A 27379-nucleotide genomic window follows, 5' to 3' on the forward strand; every position below is an offset into this window, starting at 1 on the left:
AGTCAGGATCGACCCTGGTTCCTTGATGCTGTCAGGCAGCAACTCTACTATTGCACCACCGTGCCGCTCAGAAGGTTTAGGAGAGAAAGTTGACGGAGAAGCCCTCTATTCTCTACTCCAATGGACGATGCTAAATGGGTCCATTTGTTTCACAAAAGGGAAATAAGAATGTTTACTAAGGTGCTGAGACAGGCAGAGAGCATCAATACCACAGCTTGTATCACATTAGCAATCATTACTCAAGGCAGCAATTCAGTAGCTAAAGAAAGGAGAAAGAATCAGCAGTTATCTAGCATCTTTCACAACTCTGGACCTCATTTCCAGCACAGTACAGTCCATGAAATACTTCAAACATGCGCGCACTGTTGTACATTCAGGCAATGTATCTACGATAAATGGCTGAATAACCAGATTGTCCGTTGAGCTTGCGTATTATTCAGGCACAATAGTGGAGCTGCTTCCTCACAGCGCAAGACAGCCAGGTTCGATCCTGATCTCAGGCACTGTCTATGTGGAGTTTGCATGCTCTCCCGTTTTCCTCCCACGTCCCAAAGACATGCAGGTATGTGGGTTAATTGACCGCTGTTAATTGCCCCGAGTGTGCAGGGTGTGGATGCGAAAGTGGGGTAACATAAAACTAGTGTGAATGGGTGATGGATGGTCAACATGGATTCGGTGGGCCGAAGGGCCTGTTTCCATGCTGTATCTCTAAATTACACTCTCCAAATTAATACTCAAGGATCTGCAAAGGGACCACACAGGGTTTAAGGTCTCATTGGAAAAACAGTGGTTCTAGCAGTGCCACACTCTCCCGGTGACCCAGCAGCATGAATCACACACTTTAACTCGTGACATCTTGTGACTCCTGCAAGAAAGAGTCTACGCATGGGTTATTGTCAGTGGCCTGGGCAGGATGATGAGGAGCTGCAAGTATCTAACATCCTGGTGGGGAATCACTGTCTCTGCATAGGGCTCCTGGGTGGTAATGCCAGACACAAGTGCCTGCCAAACCATTCCTCACCGTGGAAGATCATTGCCGGAGAGGAGCACGGGGGAGAAAGCTGAAGGCTTCAAGGCAACAATGTATGGGTAACCCACGACTGAAAGGACAGAACTGCAATGACTCTTTAAGAGGTCATTCATAGCATGGAAAGGACTAGTTGCTGATGCCAACAATTTAGAAGATGCTTTGTGCTCCTCAGATTCAGATTCAGATTCAAATTTTTATTGTCATCGTGCAGTGTACAAGTACAGAGACAACGAAATGCAGTTAGCATTTCACCCAGAAGTGCAAACACAGAATAATGGAACAGTAAAAATATATATATGTATATACAGTAGCAGTCATGCAATTTTCGAGGGGGGGGGAGATCAGTCACTGGGGGAAGGAGTGTCCGGGGGGGGGGGGGGGGGGGGGGGGGGGGGGGGGGGGGGGGGGGGGGGGGGAATGACTGGCAATCACCAAGGTGCAGAGTTAAGAAGGGTAACACCACAGGCTCCTCCAGTTTATTTCAATACTAATTAAATTCTAAATTGACATTAGTAAAAAGCACGCATCTTCTAAACTATTCTTTATGTTCCTGTTTTGTTGCTGCAGGCACCTGAAGTGAGTAATCTTGGATCCAAATCAAACAGTCACAGAATCCCAGTCACAATATAGACTCGTGCACAGAGACCAGAGCAAGATGGAACTTGATCCAAGACTCACTGAAAAGGTCTTTCAACTGGGGATTTGACTCAATTAACTGTTGATATATGGTGTATAAAATATCAGAAGAATAATGAAAATGTAACAGGATTATGGAGTTTTATATTACTTCAATCACATAATGAAAACTAGGAAATATTTCCTGCCCGGCAGCACTTCACTAAATTCCTCCTTTGTTATTAGAAATCCAAGATTTCTCTCCTCGGCTAATTTCTCTCCTCAGATTTGAATTTTATAATTTTACTAGACTAAGTCTGCTCCCCCAACACATATTCTACCACTCACGCATAGCCTCCAACTGTTTCCCTCTTCTTTTCCCCCTCCTCCTCCCCTCCCCCAATCCCTCCCTCACTTCTCCCTCCTGTTCCTTTCGCCTACACTCCCTCCCTCCATTAAAAGCAGCATCTGCAGTTCCTTCCTCCGCAGGTCATTCATTGTTAGCTGTGGTTTAGATCCCGTTGACTTGACGATTGGACCAGTTTGCATCGTGTGTGTGTGTGTGGGTTACTCAAACTCCGCACAAACTGCTTGGCCACCCTGCAACCCGACTCTCCCTCCCTCCCTCTGCCCACTCCGGCTTAGCCACCGCTCGGCCCATCCCCGAACTGCCTGCCTGCTGCTGCCACTGCCGGGCCGCGGGGGGATGGAGTCGGTGTTCGCCATGGTGGGCACCATGAGTTTTGACGAGCTGGTGGAGAAGATCTCCTCCAAGAGGGCCGTGAGGGTGAGTTACCGCAGCGGCGGCGGTCGTAGCCATTCACCCGGGGGACGGGTGGGCGGGACCGCCATTGCCGCAGAGGGCGGGTGAGGGAGAGAGTTGAGTTAGGGAGAGAGAGACGGGACCAGGGTCTCCACTGAATCCCCCAACCCTGCGGCCGCTGCCGGTGGTGGGGGAGACAGTAGACAAGTTACTGTGAGGAAGGCAGAGATGAGTTTGTGAGTGAGGTGGGAGAGGCCCTGGTGCTGGTGGAGGTGTCACCGTCCTGACCGTCGCGGTGACTGACAGGAGAGAAGACCAATCTGTGTGAGGCTGAATGACAGGAGAAGAAACCAATCTGCGCAAGCACGGTTTTAAGATTTTTAAGCCTTAATAAGTTTTAAAATGTACCATCGATCGGAACAAAACTTGTTGCACTTGCAGCACAGGAGAATGGTGAGTAAGGTGGCGAAAAATCATAGCGCTATCGTGTACCGTTTTGCACAAATAGAAAAACCACGCAAACCGGAAGAGCAGAAGATCAGAGTTTTAGTTATGTACTGTGTAGTTATGTAGACTGTGGTCTTCCCCCACAGAACTTTGGCGTTGGCTGCACCGAGCTTCAGTACGTCCGTCAGCACATAGTCTGGAGGGGGCCAGTTGGCAACATTCCCTGATGGACATCTCACTCTGTCAGGAGGTCAACAAGGTTCAGGCAGAACAAGGAGCATCTTAAACCAAGTTGATCACCTCCCAGCACATGACATCCATCTGTCTCTGAATGCGTCCCTGGGAACTGTCCATAAATCACATAGTCCTCTGTCACGGAGCTGTTTGGGATAAACCGTAACAGGGATCTTTGCAAACTCCTCCAGATGTTTTCACAAATCCACACTCTGCGAAGAGGTGGGCAACCATCTCCTCTCCATAGCAGACATCCTGAGGGCAGCGTGCGCTGGTAGTGAGGTTCCGATGGTGCAGGAAGGATCTAACTGAGAGGGATCCCCTCACTGCCAGCCAAGCCAGGTCTTGGTGCTTGTTGGTGAGTTCTGGCGATGAGGCATTTAGCCAGACAAGCTGGGCAGTCTGCTCTGGGAACCACGCCACAAGATCCATCGAGTCATTTCCCTGCAGTGCCTGCAGGACGTTCCATGCTGATCACTGCCCGATGGACTTGTGGTCAAAGGTGTTGGTCCGGAAGAACCTTTCCACGGACGACAGATGGGGCGGCAATGTCCAGCTGACTGGCACATTGTGTGGCATCTGCGCCAGGCCCATCCTTCGCAACACCGGGGACAGGTAGAACCTCAGCAGGTAGTGACACTTAGTGCCCACGTGCCTTGGCTCTACACTCCGCCTGATGCAGCCACACACAAAGGTGGCCATCAGGGTGAGGGCGACGTTGGGCACGCTTTTACCCCCGTTGTCTGCCGACTTGTACATTGTGACCCATCGCACCCGGTCCATCCTCGACCCCCAGATGAACTGGAAGACGGCCCGGGAGATCCCCGTGGCGTAGGAGGGAGGGACAGACCACACTTGTGCCAAGTACAGCAACCCCGAGAGCACCTCACACCTGATGACCACATTTTTCCCGGTTATGGAGAGGGAGCGTTGCCTCCACAGCTCCAGCTTCCTCCCCACCTTGGCTATCCGCTCCAGCCAATTCTTGTTACTCGCCTCAGCCCCCCCGAACCAGATCCCCAGCACCTTCAAGAAGTCAGGCTTGATGGTGAAGGGGATGGAAGATCGGTCGGGCCAGTTGCCAAAGAGCATGGCCTCGCTCTTCCTGCGGTTCACCCTGGCTCCCGTGGCCGACTCAAACTGGTCGCAGATGCTGATCAATCTGCGGACCGACCTTGGATCCGAGCAGAAGACGGCGACATCGTCCATGTACAGGGAGGTTTTGACTTGAATGCCCCCACTGCCTGGCAATGTCACTCCTCTTATGCTCGCATCCTTCCTGATGGACTCGGCAAAAGGTTCAATACAGCAGACAAACAAGACAGGAGAGAGAGGGCAACCCTGCCTGACTCCAGACCTGACCGGGAAACTGTCTGATTCCCACCCATTGATTTGGACTGCACTACGGATATTGGTGTAGAGCAGTTTGATCCAATTTCGGATTCCCTCCCCAAAACCCATTTTGGAGAGCACGTCCCTCATGTACGTGTGCGATATCCTGTCGAAGGCCTTCTCCTGGTCCAAGCTGACTAGGCAGGCATCCACCCGCCTGTCCCGCACGTAGGCGATGGTATCTCTCAGCAGCGCTAGGCTGTCTGAGATTTTCATGCCAGGTACAGCACAGGTTTGGCCCGGGTGGATCACCTGTCCTACAGCAGACTTGACCCGGTTGGCGATGGCCTTAGACAGGATCTTGTAATCTACATTCAACAATGTGATGGGTCTCCAATTCTTTATATCCTTCCTCTCCCCCTTCTGCTTGTAGATTAGGGTGATGCTGCCCTTCCTCATGGAGTCTGACATGCTGCCTGCTGGAAGCATGTCGTTGTACACTTCCAGCAGGTCTGGGCCCACCCAGTCCCACAGAGCCGATTACAACTCGGCCGGTAAGCCATCGCTTCCGGGAGTTTTATTTGAGTCAAAGGAGCGGATGGAGCCAGTCAGCTCCTCTAGGGTCAATGGTTGGTCCAGACTCTCCCGCTTGCTGTCCTCCAAGACCTCCGTGATAGAGGACAGGATGTTCTGGGAGGCGGTGCTGTCTGTGGCCTTTCTGTCATACAAATCCGTGTAAAAGGATTTGCAGACCTTCAGCATGTCTGTCTGCGAGGATGCTACCGAGCCGTCCTCCTCCCTAAGGCTGTTGATCACAGAGCTCCCCCTGTGAACCTTATGGAAGAAGAAACGTGAGCACATCTCATCCTGCTCCACATGGCAGACCCTGGATTGGAAGATGATCTTGGAGGATTCAGAGGTAAAGAGCCGAGCTTGCCGGTCCTTCAACTCACTAAGTTCCTCCTTCACATCCACCCCTCTTGACTGCAGAAAGAGCAGTTGCTGCAAATCTGTCTGTAGCTGATACAATTCCCTCAGTCTAGCTCTCTGAACCCCTTTAAATGTGAAGAACCTCTTAATGTTCTTCTTGGTTTTTTCCCACCAGTGTGTCGGGGAGTCAAAGAGGGACTTCACCATTCTCCAACATGCGTAGTCCTTTTTTAACTCCTCAACATTTTCTGGGGTCCCTTATATGTCCCTCTGCCTGCCTTCCGGTCCTCCTGTAGGGGACTGGAAGTTTGAAGGAAGCAGTGGTCAGAGAAGAGGAGAGACCATTATCTAAAAAGCGGTTCTCCCAGGAGCTTGGGAGAATTTCTTGCTTCTCTGCCTTTTGGCTAAGATCAAGTGTAGTATCTGTTGCTACTTGAGTAGAAGAGATTGTCTGTTCTTATCAGAACAGTTCTGGAGGTCTCCCAGGAGCATGGGTCGTGGATCGTGGATCTCGGATGGATTGAAGTTTGAGGTGACGAGGACTCTGTCAGTTGCTGGTTCAGAGGTGGATCTATGCTGGTTGGGTAGCCAACCTAACACCTCATCCAGTCACAATGGCAGCAGCAACTGGAACGGGAGGACAGGGTATCCGCAATCCCCTGCGAGTCAGTGTGAAGGACCTCAGCGATGTGTGAATGCCTTGCAGCACCTGGCCAAGGTCAAGGCTGACGTGACTTTTCTGCAGGAGTGCGGGCTGCCACACCTCCGCTGCTATCGGTGTGGTCGGGGGCAATGACTGTCGTGCTTCCAGTCTGGGGATCTTGCTGTGGGGAGGGAGCTTCGCCATCACTGAGGTCAGCGAGGTGGTTGGGGACGTCTCCTGGTGGTGGATGTAATATACCATTGCTCTCCGCTCCGGCTGATTAATGTGTACGCCTCACCCGTGCAGAAGCGAGCGGCTGGCCGTTCTCCAGCAACTCCACACTGATGCTGGCCACGTCCCGGCAGCTCGTTCTGACTTCAAATGCATCATTGATGCGGCTGGACGATCCGGCAGCGCTGACAACAGACTGGACAGCACGTCAAAGCTCCTAATGGAGACGGTAAAAGATGCAATGCTGCGCTACGCCTTCAGCGACCCTGCAGGCAGGTCCCAGTCGCGGTTCACCTGGTCGAGATTGGACGGTTCAGTCCGGACCCAGATAGACCTCCTCACTGCCAGCCTGACCAGCTGAATTACTCGAGCACACAATAATCCACTTAGACTGCCACTGCTTTCATGCCCTCCTAGACTGGTCCCCTTTAGGTCAGGCAGAGCGAACCCTGGCCCACCACGTGAAGCTGAATACCCCACACATCCAGACATGTCTGCCTGTATATATATCACATGCACACCACATATATTTAATTTGGATCCAAAACAAATTCAGAGTGCCCTGCAGTAAGTGCCTAAAGAGCAATTAGACTGGATTAGTATTTATAGTGTAATGAGAAAGAATTTCTTGCTCACAATATCTGCCTCTTAATGAGTAGTTAGTGTAGCATTAATGAACCAGTTCACAGACATATAAACAGCCTAGTCTCATACAGGCAAAGCACTGTGAATTAAGTGTAGCAGGGCAAAGTGAAAATAAATTGGATTATTCCTTGGGGTATCCGTATTCTCTGTCTCCCCTCAGCTGCTGCCCGATGCCAGCATCATGGTAGAGTATAAATTGCATCAAATATAGAGGATCCGGTCTTCCCAAGTCAGGAGCTGCCTTTCCCTTCTTTCACTTTGCTACCTTCATTGGAAGCTCAATGATGTAGAACATAGAATCATACAGCACAGGAACAATGGGCCCTTCGTCCCACAATGTTTGTGCCAAACATGATGCCATTAAACAGATCTTGTACATAATCCTTATCCCTCTAATCCCTGCATTTCCATGTGTCTATCTAAAAGCCTCTGAAACACCACTATTATATGCGCCATCCCTCTGAATGCACTCCCACTATTTTGTGCTAAAAGACGCCCTAGATATCTTGATTAAACTTTCCCCCTCTCACCTTATAGCTGTGCCCTATTGTGGTGGTCATTTCCACCCTGAGATAAAGGTCCCGACTGTCTACCCTCTCTGTGCCTCTCATCATTTTATATACTTCGATCAAGTCTCCTCTCAATCTCCAAAGTTCCAGAGAAAACAATTCAAGTCTATCCAATATCTCCCTGTGGCTGAAACCCTCTAATCCAGGTGTAATTCTGGTAAACCTCCTGCACCCTCTCCAAAGCCTCCACATCCTTTCTGTAATGGGGTGACCAGAACTGCATGCAATACTCCAAATGCAAAAAAAGAATGCCGCCTAACCAAGCTCAATGAAGCTGCCTCATGACTTCTTATGTTCAATGTCCCACACATTGAAGCCAAGCATACCCTCCGCCTTCTTTACCACCCTATCTCCATGTTGCCACCTTCAGTGAGCTATGATCCCTCTACACATCAAAGCTGTTAGTGTCTTGCCATTAACTGTATACTTTCTCCTTTTAATCAAACTCCCAAAGTGCAACACCTTACACTTGCTTGGGTTAAACTCTATCTGCCATTTCTCCACCCATTTCTGCAGCTGGTATCTTCTGACAGAAATCCTCACTAGCTGCAGCTCATTCGATTCTGGTATCATCAGCAAACTTACTCACCAACTCATCTAGATTTATGTCAAGGTGGTTTATATAAATCACAAACAGCAGAGGTACCAGCAGATCCCTGCAGAACTCCACTGACCTCCAACCAGAATATCTATCTTAACACCTGCAGATATCTGCAGATGTCTCTCCTTTTGAGTAACACCACACAACATGTGGTACCACCACCCCTCATGGACTCACAATACAAACTGCTGCCCCATGGCTCAGTGGGTCAAGGACAAGCAGTGTGTGCTCATAACCTGGGTTGATACTCCTGTACATCAATCCTTCAGCACGCTACTGAATAATGTGGCTGTGTTTCACCGGACAACACACCTGGTAGAGCTGCTGTCTGACAGCTTTGGGTCCCAGGTTCGATCCTGACCTCGGGTGCTGTCTGTGTGGAGTTTACACATTCTCCCTCTGACCACGTAGTTTTCCTCCAGGTGCTCTGGTTTCCTCCCACATACCAAAGACTTGCAGGTTTGGTTTAGTTTAGAGATACAGAGATAAGCACGGCAACTGTGGCCCACTGAATCTGTGCCGACCAGCGATCCCCACATATTAACACTATCCTACACACACTAAGGATAATTCTTACATTTACCAAGCCAATTTACCTACATACCAGTACACATTGGGAGTGTGGGAGGAAACCGAAGATCTTGGAGAAATCCCGCGCAGGTCACCGGGAGAATGTACAAACTTTGTACAGACAGTCGGGATGAAACCCGGGTATTCAAGCGCTGTAAGGCAGCAACTCTACCACTGCTGCACCATGTACCCGTGTAGATTACTTTGACTGTGTAAAAGTGCCCCTTGTGTGTGGGGAATGGAAGCAAAAGTGGGATAGCATAGAACTAGTGTGAACAAGTGATCGGTGGTCAGCATGGGCTCGATGGGCTGAAGGGCCTTTATCCATGGTCTATCTCTAAACTAAACTAAAAGTTGTTCGGCATGGACTTGTAGGGCCGAGATGGCCTGTTTTGCTGTAATTGTTATATGTTATATGTTAAACTAAAGTAAACTTTCAGTTGAGATATTATGATCACGTCCATCCTTTGATGGATTTGATGGGTACATCCAAAGAAGTCCAGGAGTGTTGCTCCATGATAAGACAGTGTGCTGGATTAACTCAGCGGGTTAGGCAGCATCCCTGGAGAACATGGATAGGCGACGCTTTGGGTCGGGACCCTTCTCCTGTTTTCAAGAGTCTGGTCAAAATATTTATCCTTCAACCAAGATGTCAAAAATATTGAACCTATTATTTGTAGGTTCCAACAGTTACTACACTAAGGTAATCGACGTAGAGAGATGTGTTGTAGAAAAGTATATTTTCCTCTTTCTTGACTGACAGTTTTAGATAGATTTAAGTAATATTCATAGTCATAGAATTATACAGCGTTCAGCCCATCTTGCCCACACCGACCAACATGTCCCATCTACACTAGTCCCCCCTGCCTGCTTTTGGCCCATATCCCTCTGAACCTGTCCTATCCTAAGTTTGGAAGATCAAGATCACATCTAATGCCGCCAACATGCCTACTCACTTACGGCCAAAGGAAGGTTTTCCGGTGAAGTCCACAGGCCAAGTGGCACACACTCAACCACAGTCTCAGGCACGCCACCCAGGGGGTATTTTTGGCTTGCTCACCTATTTTTACAGATGCAGTGGGAACAATCCTGTTCTGTTCATCACGGCAGTGCAGAATCCAGACACTCTTTTTAAAAGTATATTTTGTAAAGTGTTTTTATAGTCAGCATTAGTTGGACGGATTTCTATTCCATTTAAACATGAAGTTGATCAGCAGTCGATAAAAATATATGATGACTAATATCAGGCATTCTACATAGCACACATGCTTAGTTTAGTTTAGAGATACAGCACGGAAATAGGCCCTTCGGCCCACTGCATCCACACTGACCAGCAATCCCCGCACACTACAGGTAACACCATCCTGCACACACTAGGAACAATGTACATTTATACCAAGCCTACAAACCTGTAGGTCTTTGGAGTGTGGGAGAAAACCGGAGATCCCGGAGAAAACTCATGCAGGCCATGGGGAGAACGTACAAACACCATATAGACAGCACCGAATCAGCATGGAACCCTGGCGCTGTGAAGCAGCAACTCTACCACATGCCAGTCATGCACACTTGCAGGCACTGATGCCTGATGAGTGGACGTTCCTCATCCACATCCTCACTGCACTGCATGCTTTCAACTCCCTGTGTCCCGACACAGTGATAAGTATCTACATGGAACATAAAAAGAACTGCAGAGTAAAGGGCCTGTCCCACGAGCATGTGACTCCATGCGGCAAGCGCGACCAAACATGGTCGCTTGAGCCGTACGGCCTCGCGGGGCCGGTCCCACTTCGATAGCCGGAGCTGTATGGAGTTGTGCGGAGCTGGTCCCGACATCGCGCGGGGCTCTGTAAAACTGACCGTGTTCAAAAATTCCGCGCGGCAACGGCCTCCCGGCCCGCAGCCGCGGACTTCGCTCGAACTTCATGTCACTCACTTCACCTCTGCGCGGCTCCCGCTTCTGGTTAGGTCGTGCTTGCCGCATGCAGGCGCATGCTGGTGGGACCGGCCCATTAGGTCGCGCTTGCCGCATGGAGTCGCATGCTCATGAGGCAGGCCCTTAACTCAGCGGGACACGCAGCATCTCTGGAGAGAACTAATGGGTGATGTTTCGGGTCGAAACCCTTCTTTAGATTAGTCTGAAGAAAGATCTCGAGCCAAAATGTCACCCATTCCGTTTCTCCAGAGATTCTGCCTGCCCCGCTGAGTTACTCCAGCTTTTAGTGTCTATCTTTGGTCTAAACCAGCATCTGTAGTTCCTTCCTACATAAAATGAACTACTCCAGTGGATCAGAGTAATGTCGGCCAAGCCGAATCATCGATCCTTGGCTTATCTGAGGCAAAACTTGCAAGTTGGGAGCAGAAAGTTAAGTAAAACAATTTTATACTACAGAAGGAATTCATTTTTCCCATTATCCCAAAGCCAGGAACTCCAACTAGCCCCATTCACTGCTCTTATCCCAAAGGCCCTGTAAATGTTGCCTTTTCAAGTGTAGATCAAATTACAGCAAATCTGCTCCACTGCCTTCCCAAGCAGTGCATTCCAGTTCACAACTCCTAACTCTAATTTATAACTTTTTTCATCTTACCTCTTTTTGCTAAATATTTTTATGTCTTTTGGTTTTGCCAATAAACTTGGTAGATGAAACAATTTATTTGCTAAACACCACAAAATATTAAACACCTCTTATTAACTGCCCTGCCAACTTCTCATTCGGGAAAGAACAATAGGAAGATTAAACGAGAACTTACCAGTTTGAAGTTTGATCTGTATTTTATGAGGAGTTACGATGAGGGATTACGTGAAGACCCCGCCAGCACGCATGCGCGACATACTTCAAAGTAGCGGTGTGGAATCACAGAAAACATAATAATTGAAATAAACATAGTAAAGATAAGGAGAACTAAGATACCAGTAATTGAGGGTGGGAGCGGAGGGCGCGTAATCCCTCATTGTAACTCATAAAATACAGATCAAACTTCAAACTGGTAAGTTCTCGTTTAATCTTACTATTTTACTTCTGAGTCACATGAGTGACTACGTGAAGATTTTAAAGCTCTGTGATTTCAAACCGTGTAACAGCCCATACTTCACTCGCTGCCGAAGTCATATAAGGAAGGAAGTATGTTATCATAATCAAACATGAATCTGTTTGTAAAACAACAATGGTATTATTTGAAAATAATAACAAGGACATTAATGCTCCCCTGGGCTTAAATTATATATTTTCTGCAGCGTCTAAAATTGTCTCTGCAAGTGAAAACAGGTTTTATAATGGCTTGTTGTAGAATGTTTGAAAAGATCTTTCCATGGACCACCCCGCTGTTACCAGGGTAGGGTCCAATGGCACATCCATACTGTTAGCCGCCAGCGTGGATGCTGCCCTGGTGGAGTGAGATGTGTAAATATCGGTATCCATTCCAGCAGCTCCCAATACCTGTTTGAGCCATCTAGAGATGGTTTGACTCGGTACCCTGACCCAGTGGCTTTTTTTGTGGCTGACCCATCGTTGCTTCTCGTCTCCCTCGGGAACTTTAGGTTGTGTTGATATATTGTAGCAGGTGAGTCATGACACATAAACGGGGGTCAGGTGGGTACGCCCAGAATTCCATAATGAGTCCTGAAGTTCCTGGTCTACTCTGTTTTACCAGCTCCTGAATGGTGAATGTTATTTGGTCTGATGTTACGACCATATTGTCCAGTCTGAGTAGGTAAAAGGACTGGACCCTATGCTGAGATTAAGCCATCAGCATGGCCGTATACAGGGTAGTTGTTTTCAGAGTAAAGGATCTGGCTGGTGGCCATCCCTTAGGTATGTCAGGACAACGCTGACATCCCAGATCTTGGTATATCTAGGTCTAGGGGGTTTTGAAGGTACCTCTCAATAATTTGGCCACCAGTGGATGAGACCCTATGGCCTATTTCCCTTGGTGCCTGTCTTAGATAGGCTGACAGTGCACTTCTAGCACATTTGATAGTGCTATAGTTCAGACCTTCATCGTGGTGAAGTCTGGCCAGGAACCCCGTACATAGATATGGTGGTTGATTAGTAGGTTGTCTCTGTTCTCGAGCAGGATGTTTCCCATTTTCTAATACTGGAGAGATATTGTTTCTTGGTGGAAGTCGGTGAGATGCTGTCATCGTGTCCAAGGTCCTATTTGACAATCCCAGGTCCATCAAAAGGTCTTTTTGGAATCTGCAACCCAGTAGGCTTATTCTGTCATGGCATGGGTGACTTTCGCCTGATACAGGGTGGATCAGTAGATCTGGTCCGCTGGGAATGGTCATGGGTTTCAATGACCCTGTCAAGGATCACTGGGAACCATGTGTAGGCCAGTCGGGTACTACCAAAAGTCCGAAGCAAAGTTCATCTGCATTTTGCGTAGTACCTGACTGATGAGACAGAAAGGGGGGAAAACATAGAGATGAGATCCCCCCCAGTTCAGCGAGAATGTATCCATCGCCGCTGCCTCAAGGTCTGGTTCCCAAGCGACATACATTGGTATGTGGTGATTCAGTCGGAATGCAAAGAAATCGATATCTGATGTTCCATATTGCTTTGTAATTTCAGCAATACTTTGGGGTTTAACATGTCTGCCACAGTATTTAACTTACCTGGTAGGTAAGTTGCTGATAGCCAAATATGTTTGTCGACACACCATTACCAGATTGTGTTGATCAAATTATCACATGATATCGATTTTATCGCGCCCATGTGGTTAGTATAGGCCACCACTGTGATGTTGTCAAATTGTAAACAAACATGCAAAATGGTGCACTTTTGAACAATATGCTTTTTACCCATAGAACGCACCCAACATTTCCAACTATTTATGTCCAGTGTCTGTAGTAGTGAAGACTCTAGATTAGTCCATCTACCACCTGTTCTGGATATGGGTTATTGATAAATGATGGGATTGGAACTATGCCAAATGTTCTCTTTCCATAATTATGTGGACTCCCAGATATTTAAAACAGTTCACCCTATCAACAGGATCCCCATTTATCCTCAATGGTGTGTACGTCCTCGGATGTTGTGCCCTCCTAAAGTCCATGATCAGCTCCTTCGTTTTTTTGATGTTCAAGAGGAGGCTGTTCTCCTGGCACCAGAGTGCTAGATCAGCCACCTCCTCCCGGTAGGCCTTCTCATCATTGTCTGAGATCAGGCCCACCACCACAGTGTCATCAGCAAACTTAATTATTGAGTTGGAGCTGAACCTAGCCACACAATCATGTGTGTACAGGGAGTACAATAGGGGGCTGATTACGCAACCCTGGGGCGATCCTGTGCTCAGGATGAGGGACTTCGATGTATTCCCTCCCATCTTGACTACCTGGGGCCTGGCGGTGAGAAAGTCCAGGACCCAGGCACACAGGGAGGTGTTGAGCCCCAATTCCAGTAGCTTCCCGGCCAGTCTGGTGGGGACTATCGTGTTGAAGGCTGAACTGTAGTCTATGAACAGCATCCTCACGTAGCCCCCCTTCTGGCTGTCCAGATGGGAGAGAGCGGTGTGCAAGACCTGGGAGACCGCATCGTCCGTGGACCTGTTCGGACGGTATGCAAACTGCAACGGGTCCATGTTCCAAGGGAGGAAGGCGCAGATGTGATTCTTCACCAGCCTCTCAAAGCATTTCATGACTGCCGAGGTAAGGGCCACCGGACGGTAGTCATTCAGGCAGGCTGGGGAGGAATTTTTTGGTACCGGTACAATGATGGATTTTTTGAAGCAGGCAGGGACCACGGACTTGTCCAGGGAGAGGTTGAATAATGTAGTGAGCACTGGAGCTAGCTGCGTAGCACAGGACTTGAGTACTCGCCCCGAGATGCCATCGGGGCCTGCAGCTTTTCTCGTGTTCACCCGTGTCAGTGCCCTCCTCACGTCGTGCTCGGACAGCGAGAATGTGTGCATTTCTAGTGGGTTCCTGTGAACGCGCTGGTTTAGAACGTTCACATTGCGGTGGATTTGTGCCCTCAAATGCCCAGAAAAAATACTGCGGGATATAAAGAGCCCAAAATGAGCTACTCACTATAGAAAACTTTATACACAGGGTTCTTAAGAAGCCCCTTTTAATGTAAAAATAAGGTACATACCTTTAATTGTTTGCTTTATAAAACCCTGGGGCTGCAAGAGGTCGCGGGTTTAGAGAGTGATTTTTAAACTACTATAACTATTATACAAGGCCATAAAAACTAATAATACCTTTTGCGACGGGGTCTTTCAGCGATTTTTCGTTAATGATTTACTAGGCTGAACACTTGCGATTGCAACAGCCTAGTAAAAATCGCGTTTTTAACCCGCCCCCTCTAAACAGCGGCAAAATCGCGCACACGGGGTGGGGCAGATTCTCAGCCACGATTCAGGTAGGTTTTGTAACATACCTACTATGTCGAGCATGCGTGCTGGATAGGGTCTTCATGTAGTCACTCACGTGACTCCGAAGTAAAATCATAGTTTTACCAAACAACTAGTTCCCTATCCCCCAGTAGCACTCTTGTAAAATCTCTCCTGTTTTCTCTCAATTAGGCGTTGAAATGGTTCAAAGTGAAATGCTCAGTATTTGACACCGTTGCAGTCCAACGTTTTAGCAGGCACTCTTTCATACATCAAATAATCAGTGGTGCTACACTATAGATCCCTGATTGGCATCACTCTACAAGTGGCAGCCTTACTTTGAGCTGTCTTGCCCCATCCCTCTCTCACCTAGGTTTCTCCTTGAAACCTATCTCCATCATCAAGCTCTACCCCTTCCATCTCCTTGCCCATCCCATGTTCAATATACTGTAAAGGCACAAAGTGCAGGAGTAACTCAGCGGGCCAGGCAGCATCTCTGGAGAACATGAAGAGGTGATGTCATCAAACTCCATGTTCTATATAGATGGTTTTCCTCAAAGAGTTCCTCATCCTCAAATAATTTCTTAGATGAGGAGAAGATCTAGTGGACACCACTGTACCAAACACTTGCAACTCCCGATGCTTCACACAAATGTAATTTGACATCGATGAACATAAGGAACTGTTAGGACAGGCATTGATGAGCTTCTGCAGAGCTCCCCGACCCATGAAATCACTTGGGCCAAACCTACTCTTGGAAATTGGATAGGCATATGGATGAGAAGGGAATGGAGGGTTATGGTATGAGTGCAGGCAGGTGGGACTAAGGGAAAAAAAGTTGTTCGGCACGGACTTGTAGGGCCGAGATGGCCTGTTTCCGTGCTGTAATTGTATATGGTTACTCTGTTCCCAAGTCGCATTGAGTCAGTAGTTGCTCCACTTAACAAACTTAAAGGAACATAAGAAATATGGACAGCACAGGTTTGGAGGGATATGGGCTAAAAGTGGGCAGGTGTGACTGTTGTAGCTGGGACATGTTGGTCGGTGTGGGCAAGTTGAGCTGAAGGGCTTATTTGACTTGCATTTTGAAAACTAATGTTCGTTCCATCTGGGCAATTTTGGAGGTTTTGAATATTAAAACAAAAGGAATGCACATTAAATTCCTTAACCTGCAATGTTCACAGGGTGAAGATCATAAACAACTGCTTGTTTTAAAGGAGGGTGGGGATTTGGAATTCCGGAGTTTGGGTAACATCATCAAAGTGAAGCTGGCTTTACAAATTCCTCAGTTCCTTAACAGACCACAACAAGCAGTTCCTGAGAGCTGCGTGCTCTATTGAGAAGATTGGATCGGTTTCTCTCCATCGGTACACACCCCTAACTTCAAAGCTTTGCTTAAAATGAAGTCACAACATTCCTTGTCACTTCTCTCAACTTTAAAAATATTTATCCCCTGGATCATTTCTCCTGCCTAGGTTCTGTTGCAAAGAGTTGTGTTTGTATTCCATCCATTCTCACTCAGTGTAATTGGCTGGAGTAAGAGGTATTGAACAAAAAGCATTCACTTCACATGCTTTTAAACTGCTTCAATGATCACAGGCTCTAACGCTAGTCATGTAGCCAACATACCCAAGCCAGCCAAAGACACACAGCGCTGGAGAAACTCAGCAGATCAGGCACATGGTAGGTGAAGTTTTGGGTTGGGTCCTCTTCAGACTGGGAGAAGAGTCTTAAGAGTCTGAAGAATTACTCCAACACTTTGTGTCTTTTTTTGTAAACTAGCATCTGCAGTTCCTTGTGTCTCCATACCCATCCACTGTTTCAACTGCACTAATTTGAACATGGAATCAAGAGTAATCCAGTTAGTGCTTGACTATTCAGTATTTCTTCGCTGATCTGCATCTTAAACCCATCTGCCCCCAATAACTGATATTTCTTGCCCAATGATCTAGGCCATCTGGTGTAAGGTGTCAGACATCAGAGAACGGGCTGGGTAGTTCACAGTCAGCAATCAGACATGGCTAATGTTGCTGTCTGAAACTGTGTGATTGGAAGATGTTAGCCAAGTAAGCGGAAAGAGTTTTCATTTATATAGCGCCTTTCTTCACCCAGGTGTTAAAGGCAGTGTGTAAATTCATACTTTTTGCAGTTATAATAGACATGCTTGGACTGAGTGAGTTAGTTATAGTTACACAGCATTGAAACAGTCACAGGATCCATGCTGTCATTTCCCTGCAGTGCCTGCAGGACATTCACTGCCCCATGGACTTGTGGTCAAATTTGTTGGTCCGGAAGAACCTTTGTACGAATGACAGATGGGGCGGCAATGTCCAGCTGACTGGCACATTGTGTGGCATCTGCACAAGGCCCATCCTTCGCAACACCGGGGACAGGTAGAACCTCAGCAGGTTAGTGACACTTGCTGGCCACGTGCTGGAGAGAGTGCAGAGATTTACCAGACTGAAACGCCACAGTGAGGACACAGGGAGTCAGGATGAGCATGGATTGTTCTGTAGAATGGCAGTGGCTGATAACAGATGTTTAAAATGAAGGGTCTGGATGGGTCTGCTTGATTCACTCTATTTGTGTGTCAGGAAGGAGGCATCAATTTACTAGAATTGAAAGAAGAATGATGGGAACATATTTCATCCAGAGAGTGGTGGTAGTGCCTGGATGGGGAGTGGAGGCAGATATCTCATCACCCTGTGACCAGTGGACTACAGATATTGTGCTGTAAGTGAGGCAGACTGAGTAACGTTTGGTCAATGGGCAGGGGGCACAATGGGCAAGAGAGCTCCTCCTGTGCTGTGAATTTTATCTGTATTCAGTGAGGAATAGGACGGCACGGTGGCGCAGCGGTGGAGTTGCTGCCTCACAGCGCCAGAGGCCCGGGTTCAATCCCGCCTACGGGTGCTGTCTGTACGGAGTTTGTACGTTCTCCCGTGATGGCGTGGGTTTTCTCCGGGTCTGGTTTCCTCCCACACTCCAAAGAAGTGCAGGTTTGTAGGTTCATTGGCTTGGTATAACTGAAAATTGTCCTTTGTGTGCGTAGGATAGTGTTAATGTGCGGGGCGGACTCGGTGGGCCGAAGGGCCTGTTTCCGCACTATATCTTTAAACTAAACTAAACTAAACTAAACTAATAGTAGGTGCTGCCACTACAGGAGCTGCTGCACTAAACACGGAGCCAAAACGACAGACAGGAAGACAACTGGTTCACCCAGGATAACAACATGTTCAACAAGCCACTATTTCCGACAGAACGTAAACCACACTGGCAGCAAATCCTACTTCTTGACACCTTCCCACCCCACATTCCTTTGTCCACAAGACCACTAATCCATGTCAAGCCTCAGGCAAATGGCCAGCCTTGTTGTGGCAAGTATTGCAGTTTGCTGTTCAGACAGAAAGAAGTTCACTCCTTGCTTCCAGACGCAGGGGCTGGCTGTTGCAACAAGTGAGGGTTGTAACAACAGAAGGATTCTCCAGTCAGTGTTTGCCCAGTAGTATTAAAGTACTGTAGCAGCACAGTGGTGCAGCAGTAGAGTTGCTGCCTTACAGCGCCAGAGACCCAGGTTCGATCCTGACTATGGGTTTTTGTCTGTTCAAAGTTTGTACGTTCTCCCTGTGACCGTGTGGGGTTTCTCCGGGTGCTGCGGTTTCCTCCCACACTCCACAGATGGACAAGTTTGTAGATTAATTTGGCTTCGGTAAAAGTTGTAAATTGTCCCTAGCGCGTGTCGGATAGTGCTAGTGTGTGGGGATGGCTGGTCGGCACAGACTCGATGGGCTGAAGGGCCTGTTTCCGTGCTGTATCTCTTGGTATCGGTTTGTTATTGTCATGTGTGCTGAGATACAGTAAAAACTCTGTTGACATACGACCCAGTCAGATCAGACCGTGAATGACTATGATCAGGCCACACATAAGTACAACAAGTGGTGGAAAAAGAAAATCAACATCTGGAAAGGGGGCCAGTGCAGTGTGTAAACTGTCCGGGTCGACTGAGCAGAGTATGAGCAGGGTCATGAGCAGAGATACTTGGCTTCAGTATCCCAAGGCGGCTGGTGGGAATGGAGGTGGGATTGTATCTACTGTATGTAAGTTAGAGCAGAGGCCTGCATAGAGTGGATGTGGAGAGGATGTTTCCACTAGTGAGAGAGTCAAGGGCCCGAGGCCATAGCCTCAGAATTAAAAGTTGTAACTTTAGAAAGAAGATGAGGTGTAATTTCTTTATTCAGAGGTTGGTGAATCTGTGGAATTCATTGCCACAGACTGTGGAGGACAATGGTTATTTTTAAGACTGAGATTGACAGATTCTTGATTATTACGGGTGTCAGGGGATATGGGGAGAAAGCAGGAGAATGGGGTTGGGAGAGAAAGACAGATCATTGATGGGCCGAATGGCCTTGTTCTGCTCCTGGATCTGATGAAAATCAGGCTTGAAGTATCACAACCTCCTGGCTGGATTTGCAATGTTGAATAACCCAGGAACGATGACTGCCCTGAGCCATGGCATCATGTGGGATGGAGTGGGTAAGGAGAGTGAGTGTTGATGATGCAGCTGAAGAGCTCTAGCAGTCTGTTTTTCACTTATTTTTCTTATATTTCCAAGTTAAGAACCTTTAGGTTAAAAGGGATGAAAATGTGAGGGATTTCAGGAAAGAAAGGCAGTCTGGCTGACTCTGGCTGAGAGCAGAGCCGGCTTCCAGCACTATCTCCGTGGTCCAAATCGAAATTCCAGTCTCGAATGTGAGTTTTCTTAATTAGGTCCAACCTTCATAGCTGGCTTTTGGATCAAAAATAACATAAAACAATTATTCTCCACCCCAACTGAAGTTAATTGAATCAGGTGCCAAAGACAAGAACCTAAAAATGCTTCAGTCAATGGAGCCCTTCCACATCATGTGCTGACTGGATCTATTTACATGCATGGCTGTATTTTCAATAAATGATTTCCTGGTTCTCATATTTTCCTCTGAGCTGCTATTTGCTCTGCAGCACACCAGCGAGTATTCCCCTCTGCCTGATTATGTGTAAAGCTGTAATGTGCAGTATATAGCGACCACAACCACATACAAGGTGGAGACTGTGACATAAATATGTCCACTCAGTTACACTCCAACGTAAGCACAGCCTTAACATCTATCACATGAACAATACAATCAGTGGGTTTTGAACAAGAGCATTTAATAGCACCTTTAAGTCATAGTCATAGAGTGACATAGTCTGGAAACAGGCCCTGCTCACATCGGCCAACATGTCCCAAATACACTAGTTTCACTGACCTGCGTTTGCCCATATCCTTCTAAACCTGTCCTATCCATGTACCTGACTAATAGCTTCTCAAATGTTGCGATAATCCCAGCCTCAACTACCTCATCTGGCAGCTTGTTCCATACGCCCACCATCCCTTGTGTGAAAAAAGTTACCCCATAGATTCCTATTATATCTTTCCCCCCTTCACGTTAAACCTATGTCCTCTGGTTCTCGATTCCCCTACTCTGGGCAAGAGACGGTGCGTCTACTCGATCTACTCCTCTCACGATTTCTTACACCTCTATAAGATCACCCCGCATCCTCCTGCACTCCAGAGAACAGAGTCCTAGCCTGCTCAACCTCTCCCTACAGCTCAGACCCTCAGGTCCTGGCAACATCCTCGTAAGTGTAGGGAAAAGTCAGAAATACACCTATTCTTCAGCAGCAGGAAGCCCCAGAGGATTTTAGAGCAGGTGACTGGTGAAAGCAGCAACTTATAAAGGAGGACCCTGAATGAGATAAGGGGCCATCGGTGAAGAGATTCCAGAGTGTGGTGCTTTCGAAGCTGAAGCTTCGGCTATCAGGGTTGAAATCGAACAATTGAAGTAAACTTCATGTGGCTTGGAGTAAAATCTTCTTCGATGACGGTCCTGCAAAACACCCTGGGATATTAAGGATTCAATATAATTGCAGACCTTTGCTGAATGCACCCAGCTGGAATCAGCTGCAGAATCATGCCTAGACTTCAATCAGAGTCCTGACAGTTCATCTGTACCTCCAGAAGCAGGTTAACCAGACGTTGGTGAGGCCACATTTGGAGGATAGTGTTAACCATGTTGTCAAGTTGGAAAGTGTGCAGGGAAAATTAACAAATGACTCAAGGGTTTGAGCTATAGGGATAGGTTGAGCAAGCTGGGACGCAACACCCTGGAGTGCAGGAGGATGGGGTGATCTTATAGTGGTGTATAAAATCATGAGATGAATAGATTGGGTAGATGCACGCAGCACAAATTATCTAAATGGTGGCTGATTAGGAAAAGGGGAGATGCAACGAGACCTGGGTATCATGGTACCCCAGTCATTGAAAGTAGGCATGCAGGTGCAGCAGGCAGTGAAGAAAGCAAATGGTATGCTGGCATTCATAGCAAAAGGATTTGAGTATTGGAGCAGGGAGGTTCTACTGCAGTTGTACAGGGTCTTGGTGAGACCACACCTGGAGTATTGTGTACAGTTTTGGTCTCCAAATCTGAGGAAAGACATTCTTGCCATAGAGGGAGTACAGAGAAGGTTCACCAGACTGATTCCTGGGATGTCAGGACTTTCATATGAAGAAAGACTGGATAGACTCAGCTTGTACTCGCTAGAATTTAGAAGATTGAGGGGGGATCTTATAGAAACGTACAAAATTCTTAAGGGGTTGGACAGGCTAGATGCAGGAAGATTGTCCCCGAAGTTGGGGAAGTCCAGGACAAGGGGTCACAGTTTAAGGATAAAGGGGAAATCCTTTAGGACCGAGATGAGAAAAAACCTTTCTCACACAGGGAGTGGTGAATCTCTGGAACTCTCTGCCACACAAGGCAGTTGATGCCAGTTCATTGGCTATATTTAAGAGGGAGTTAGATGTGGCCCTTGTGGCTAAAGGGATCAGGGGGTATGGAGGAAAGGCAGGTACAGGATACTGAGTTGGATGATCAGCCATGATCATATTGAATGGCGGTGCAGGCTCGAAGGGCCGAATGGCCTACTCCTGCACCTATTTTCTATGTTTCTATGTTTCTATGTTTCTATGTTTCTATGTTTCTATGACCCTTGCCCAGAGGAAGGGAATCAAGAACCAGAGACTATGTGTTTAAGATGATGGGGGTAAATATTTTATAGGAATCTAAGGTAACTTTATCAACACAAACGGTGTTGGGTGTACAGAACGAGCTGCTGAAAGAGGTAGTTGAGGCTGGGAATATCACAACGTTTAAGAAGCAATTAAGCAAGTACATGGATAGGCCAGGGTTTGAGAGGTATGGGCCAAACGCAGGCAAGTGGGACTAATGTAGATGGGACATGTTGGCCAGTATGGGCAATTTGGGCAGAAGGGCCTGTTTCCACACTGTACCACTCTATGAATATGACTATACAGCATGGGGAGAGATGGACATAGTGTAGTGGGCAGACTCTCACTCGTCTGCAGAGCCTCCCAAAGACCCAATCTAAGCCCAAGATGCACTGAGATGCCATGGGCTTCTTCACCACTGGTGTTCGACGCTTTGGGGTGCTATTGAAAGAGAATAGGTAGGTCAGGGATTGGTGGATCAGAGAGATGCAGTAGCTTGGGGAAGGAGCAAGTGAGGATGGCTCACTGCATTCGGGGTCAAAGATGCAGCAAAGTGTAGTGGTCAGAGGAAGGACCAGGCCAGCGGTAAGTGAAGAGGAAGATGACCTGCCACAGAAGGTAGTTGAGGCCAGTTCATCGGCTATATTTAACAGGGAGTTAGATGTGGCTAAAGGGATCAGGGGGTATGGAGAGAAGGCAGGTATGGGATACTGAGTTGGATGATCAGCCATGATCATATTGAATGGCGGTGCAGGCTCGAAGGGCCGGATGGCCTACTCCTGCACCTATTTTCTATGTTTCTTTGTTTCTATGAGTGGGTTGGAGAAACAATCAAATGGCCCTGACAATACCAGCAGAGAAAACAGGTGGGAAGGATCGGCAGGCGCTGGTTTAGAAAGAAAGACACAAAAGCTGGAGTAACTCCGAGGGTCTGACAGAATCCCTGGAGAAAAGATGGAGCATGAGCAGGACAGGAGCAACTAATAAAGCAGGATTTACCAGGGAGTATTTTGTACTCCAGAGATGCTGCCTCCCTGACCTGGTGAGTTGCTCCAGTACTAAGTGTCACTTACCTGAGAGTCGATCAGGTCTGGCCAGTCCCCTCCATCCAATACAGAAGGAAGTTTCAACCTCTTGTTAAGACCAGTGTGTGTGGCTGATCTCTACACAGGATTATGACATGAAACTGGATTTTGAACAAAAATATCAAAATGTACTTTGCACATAGTTTGAAATCCGAGCGTACCCCCGGAAGTTACTTTGTGCGTGCATGTGATGTACACGCACGGACCCGACAATGCATCACAAAGCGTCTCATCCATCAACAAAAGCATTCCATTGTGTTCAGAGTTTGGGATTTACATCTAATTCCTTCCTCTACTCCACAAAGATTTTCACACAAAGTGAAGGGATTTTTATCCCAGTGCTTTTGTCCCATGTATTATGCAGTCATTTTCGCAGAGACAGAATAGAAATGAAACTAAAAACAAAATTGTGATTCCTGCTAGTTGCTAGTTCAGAAGAACACATCAGAAGATTCATGTACAAAGTCCACTGAGCCAGATAAACAATGGGAAGGACAAGTTGTGCAATATCATCAAAGAATTCAGATCACTTGTGTAGGGAGGAACTGCAGATGTTGGTTTATACCAAAGATACACACAAAATGCTGACGTAACTCAGCGGGCAGGCAGTATCTCTGGAGAGCCGGACTGGGGCGAGACCCTTCTTCAGACTCAGGGGAGTCTAAAGACGTGGAAGGGTAACTGAACAGTAAAATTAATCAAGAGGACAGTGGAACTAGTGGGAGAACTAGGGTGGGGGAGGGACGGAGGGAGAGGGAAAGCAAGGGTTACTTGAAGTTAGAGAAATCAATATTCATACCACTGGGGTGTTTTCATTCCCTTGTTTAAGACTGGCTCAGCCCTTCTCGCAGAAAGTTGTGCTTCCATGAAGGAAACGTCCAGCATTGCACAGGCCCAGTAGCCCATGTTCGCATCTACTTGGGCCATGTAGAGAGTGGCACAGGGCTTTACTGATCAGGGAGAATGACTCCGCGGCATTCAGAGAGGGCGTACTGGAGCGTACGTCTACTGTGGCATCACCGGTACAGCTCAGAAATAAGAAAGGAGCAATCACTCTGATGGGATTATATTCTAGACGCCCAATAGTCAGCGGGAGATAGAGGATTAGAGATGTAGGCAGATTACGGAAGGATTCAAGAACCACAGGGTTGTAGTGGGTGACTTTAACTTCCCTGATATTGACTGAGGGCAAGATGATAGATTGGGCAGAATTTCATCAGTCAGAATATTGAGTATAGAAGTTGGGAGGTCAGGTTGCAGTTTTACAATTTGTTTGTTAGGCTACATTTAGAGTATTGTGTTCAGTTCAGGGCACCATGTTATAGCAAAGATGTTATCAAGCTGGAAAGGATGTAGAGAAGATTTATGTTGCCAGGACCTGAGGGTCTGAGCTATAGGGAGAAGGCTGGGATTCTAATCCCTGGAGTGTAGGAGGTTGAGGGGTGATGTTATAGAGGTGTATACAATCATGAGAAGAATAGATTGGGTAGATGCACAGAGCACGCTTGCCCAGAGTGTGGGAATTGAGAACCAGAAGACATAGGGTTAAGGTGAAAAGAGAAAAGATTTTATAGGAATCTGAGGGGTAACTTTTTCCCACAAAGGGTGGTGGGTGTATGGAACAAACTGCCGGAGGTGTTAGTTGAGGCAGGGCCTATCGCAACATTTAAGAATCAATTAGACAGGTAGCACAGGTTTAGAGGGATATTGGTCAAATGCAGGCAAATGGGACTAGTGTAGATGGGACATGTTGGTCGATGTGGGCAAGATGGGTCGAAGAGCCTGTTTCCACGTCGTGTGACCCGATGACACTATGATACCCATAGCTCTAAACATTCCAGGCTCAGGCACTTCCTGTCTGAGTTTTATGTCTCAATGAAATGATTTCTCATTCTTAATTCCAGTAAGCATGAGCCAAACCGAATTGAAATGTTCATTGCACAACATTTGTTTTAACTTTGTTCAGAGTTCAGCAACAATCCAGCCTAATTTATCATCTGAGGTTAATCCTTGGGGTCTGGATAGTTATACAAATCAAAAGGGTAGAAAGAGTTCAATGATGCCGTGACATTTCATGCACTAACAATCATTGTTGACTAGTGTTCAACTATTCCACTCAGATTGGATTTAACAAGGCCGCCATTTGGTTGCAGCCACCACTCTCATTTTATTTTCCAGTCCGCTTTCCCTCTAACCACAGTGTCAAACGACTGCTGACATAGGACCTTTGTTGAAAAGGAAAGAACAGGTTAGACACAAAGTGCTGGAGTAACCTACTGGGTCAGGCTGCAGAACTGGAGAACATGGATAGGTGATGTTTCAGGTCAGGACATTTCTTCAGACATCTGTGTCTAGTCTGAAGAAGTGTCCCAACCTAAAACATCACCTATCCATGTCCTTCAGAAATGCTAACTGGGCTACGGGGTTACTCCAGTACTTTGTGCCTTCTTTTATAAACCAGAATTTTGTAAACCAGCTTCTTTTATAAATCATTGTTAGCTGTTTGTAATGGTGTCGGAGACGGCCCTTTCTTGATCTCACCATCTCCATCACAGGAGAAAGACTATCGACTGAGGACCGAGATGAGGAAAACATTTTTCACACAGAGAGTGGTGAATCTCTGGAATTCTCTGCCACAGAAGGTAGTTGAGGCCAGTTCATTGGTTATATTTAAGAGGGAGTTAGATGTGGCCCTTGTGGCTAAAGGGATCAGGGGGTATGGAGAGAAGGCAGGTACAGGATACTGAGTTGGATGATCAGCCATGATCATATTGAATGGCGGTGCAGGCTCGAAGGGCCGAATGGCCTACGCCTGCACCTATTTTCTATGTTTCTATGTTTCTATGACTGACATCTACACTTCTTCCCACCCTACTTCCTGCAAAGACTCTATCCCCTACTCCCAATTCCTCTCTCTACGCCAAACCTGTGCCTAGGATGAGGTGTTCCATACCAGGACATCCAAGATGTCCTCATTCTGTAGGGAATGGGGGTTCCCCTCTCCCATCATAGATGAGGCCCTCACTCGTGTCTCCTCAATACCCCACAGCTCCACCCTTGCTCACCCTCCCCTTAGGCGCTACAGAGCCAGAGTCCCCCTAGTCCTTATCTTTCACCCCATATAGCCGTTGCATACAACACATAATCCTCCAACATTTTTGCCACCTCCAACGGGATCCCACCACTTGTCACATCTTCCCATCTCCTCCCCTTTCTGCCTTCCGCGGAGACTGTTCCCTCCACAATTCCCTGGTTAACTCATCCCGTCCCACCCAAACCACGCATTCCCCAGGCACCTTCCCCTGCAGCCACAGGAGATGCAACATCTGTCCCTATACCTGGCACGTGCCGTTAGGGTAGGCAAGGTAAGCAGTGCCTGACTAAAATTATAAAAAGGTAATTATTATTTATAAATAGTAAAGATTTACAATTCATCTATAAATTCAGTATTTAATATTAAATGTTTATTATTTTAATAATCGATCTTAGGTCGGCATAATTCTCCCGTGTTTTTCATCCGCAGTACGTGTAATACACGTAACTCACGCCGTCACTTACAACAGGCAATAAAGGCTGCTGAAATCCTGCCTTTGCACCATGGACTGCGCGCTGCGCATTCAAGGCATATAAGATTTTTAAAAGTTGACTGACTGCCTACAGGACCTATCTGTGCATGTGCTGGTTTTACATGTTTCTGTGCAGTTTTTATGCTTTTTTTTGCGCATGCGCGGATTTTACGGTTTTGAAAAATCAACTGTCTGCCAAGTGCCCACCCTGAGTAATTACTCATGGCACGTGCCTGCCCTATACGTCCTCCGTCGACTATCCAAGGACACCAACAGTCTTTTCAGGTTATGCAGAGGTTAACTTGCACCTCCTCCAACCTCATCTACTGTATCCGCTGTTCAAGATGTGGACTCTCATACATCAGCGAGACCAAACGTAGACTGGGAAATCATTTCGCTAAACACCTTCGCTCAGACCGCCTGGACCTACATGATCTCCCGGTTGCTAAACACTTTAATACTCCTTCCGATTCCCACACAGACCTTTCTGTCCTCGTCAGAGTGAGTCAAAACACAAATTGGAGAAACAGCATCTCATATTTTGTCTGGGCAGCTTACAGCCCAGTGATACTGTATGAATATTGATTTTTATAACTTCAAGTAACCCTGGCATTCCCTCACTCTCTATCCTTCCCCCACCCAAGTTGCACCAGCTTCTTGTTTTCGCCCAACAAACAGATAACAATGGCCTGTTTCCTTCATCA

The 27379-nt window shown here is 47.2% G+C and overlaps 1 protein-coding gene and 1 pseudogene across 1 annotated transcript in view; one reads left to right on the forward strand and one right to left on the reverse strand.

The window, feature by feature from the left end:
- The window catches only part of LOC129711769 (multiple epidermal growth factor-like domains protein 6), a 552574-nt gene that overhangs the window by 382176 nt on the left and 143019 nt on the right, over nucleotides 1-27379 (reverse strand). The gene's annotated exons all lie outside the window — the stretch shown is intronic.
- Nucleotides 5736-5836, forward strand: LOC129711777 (U2 spliceosomal RNA; annotated as a pseudogene).

The sequence above is a fragment of the Leucoraja erinacea genome, chromosome 30 (genome assembly GCF_028641065.1).
Source record: "Leucoraja erinacea ecotype New England chromosome 30, Leri_hhj_1, whole genome shotgun sequence".
NCBI classification, from domain to species: Eukaryota; Metazoa; Chordata; class Chondrichthyes; order Rajiformes; family Rajidae; genus Leucoraja; species Leucoraja erinaceus.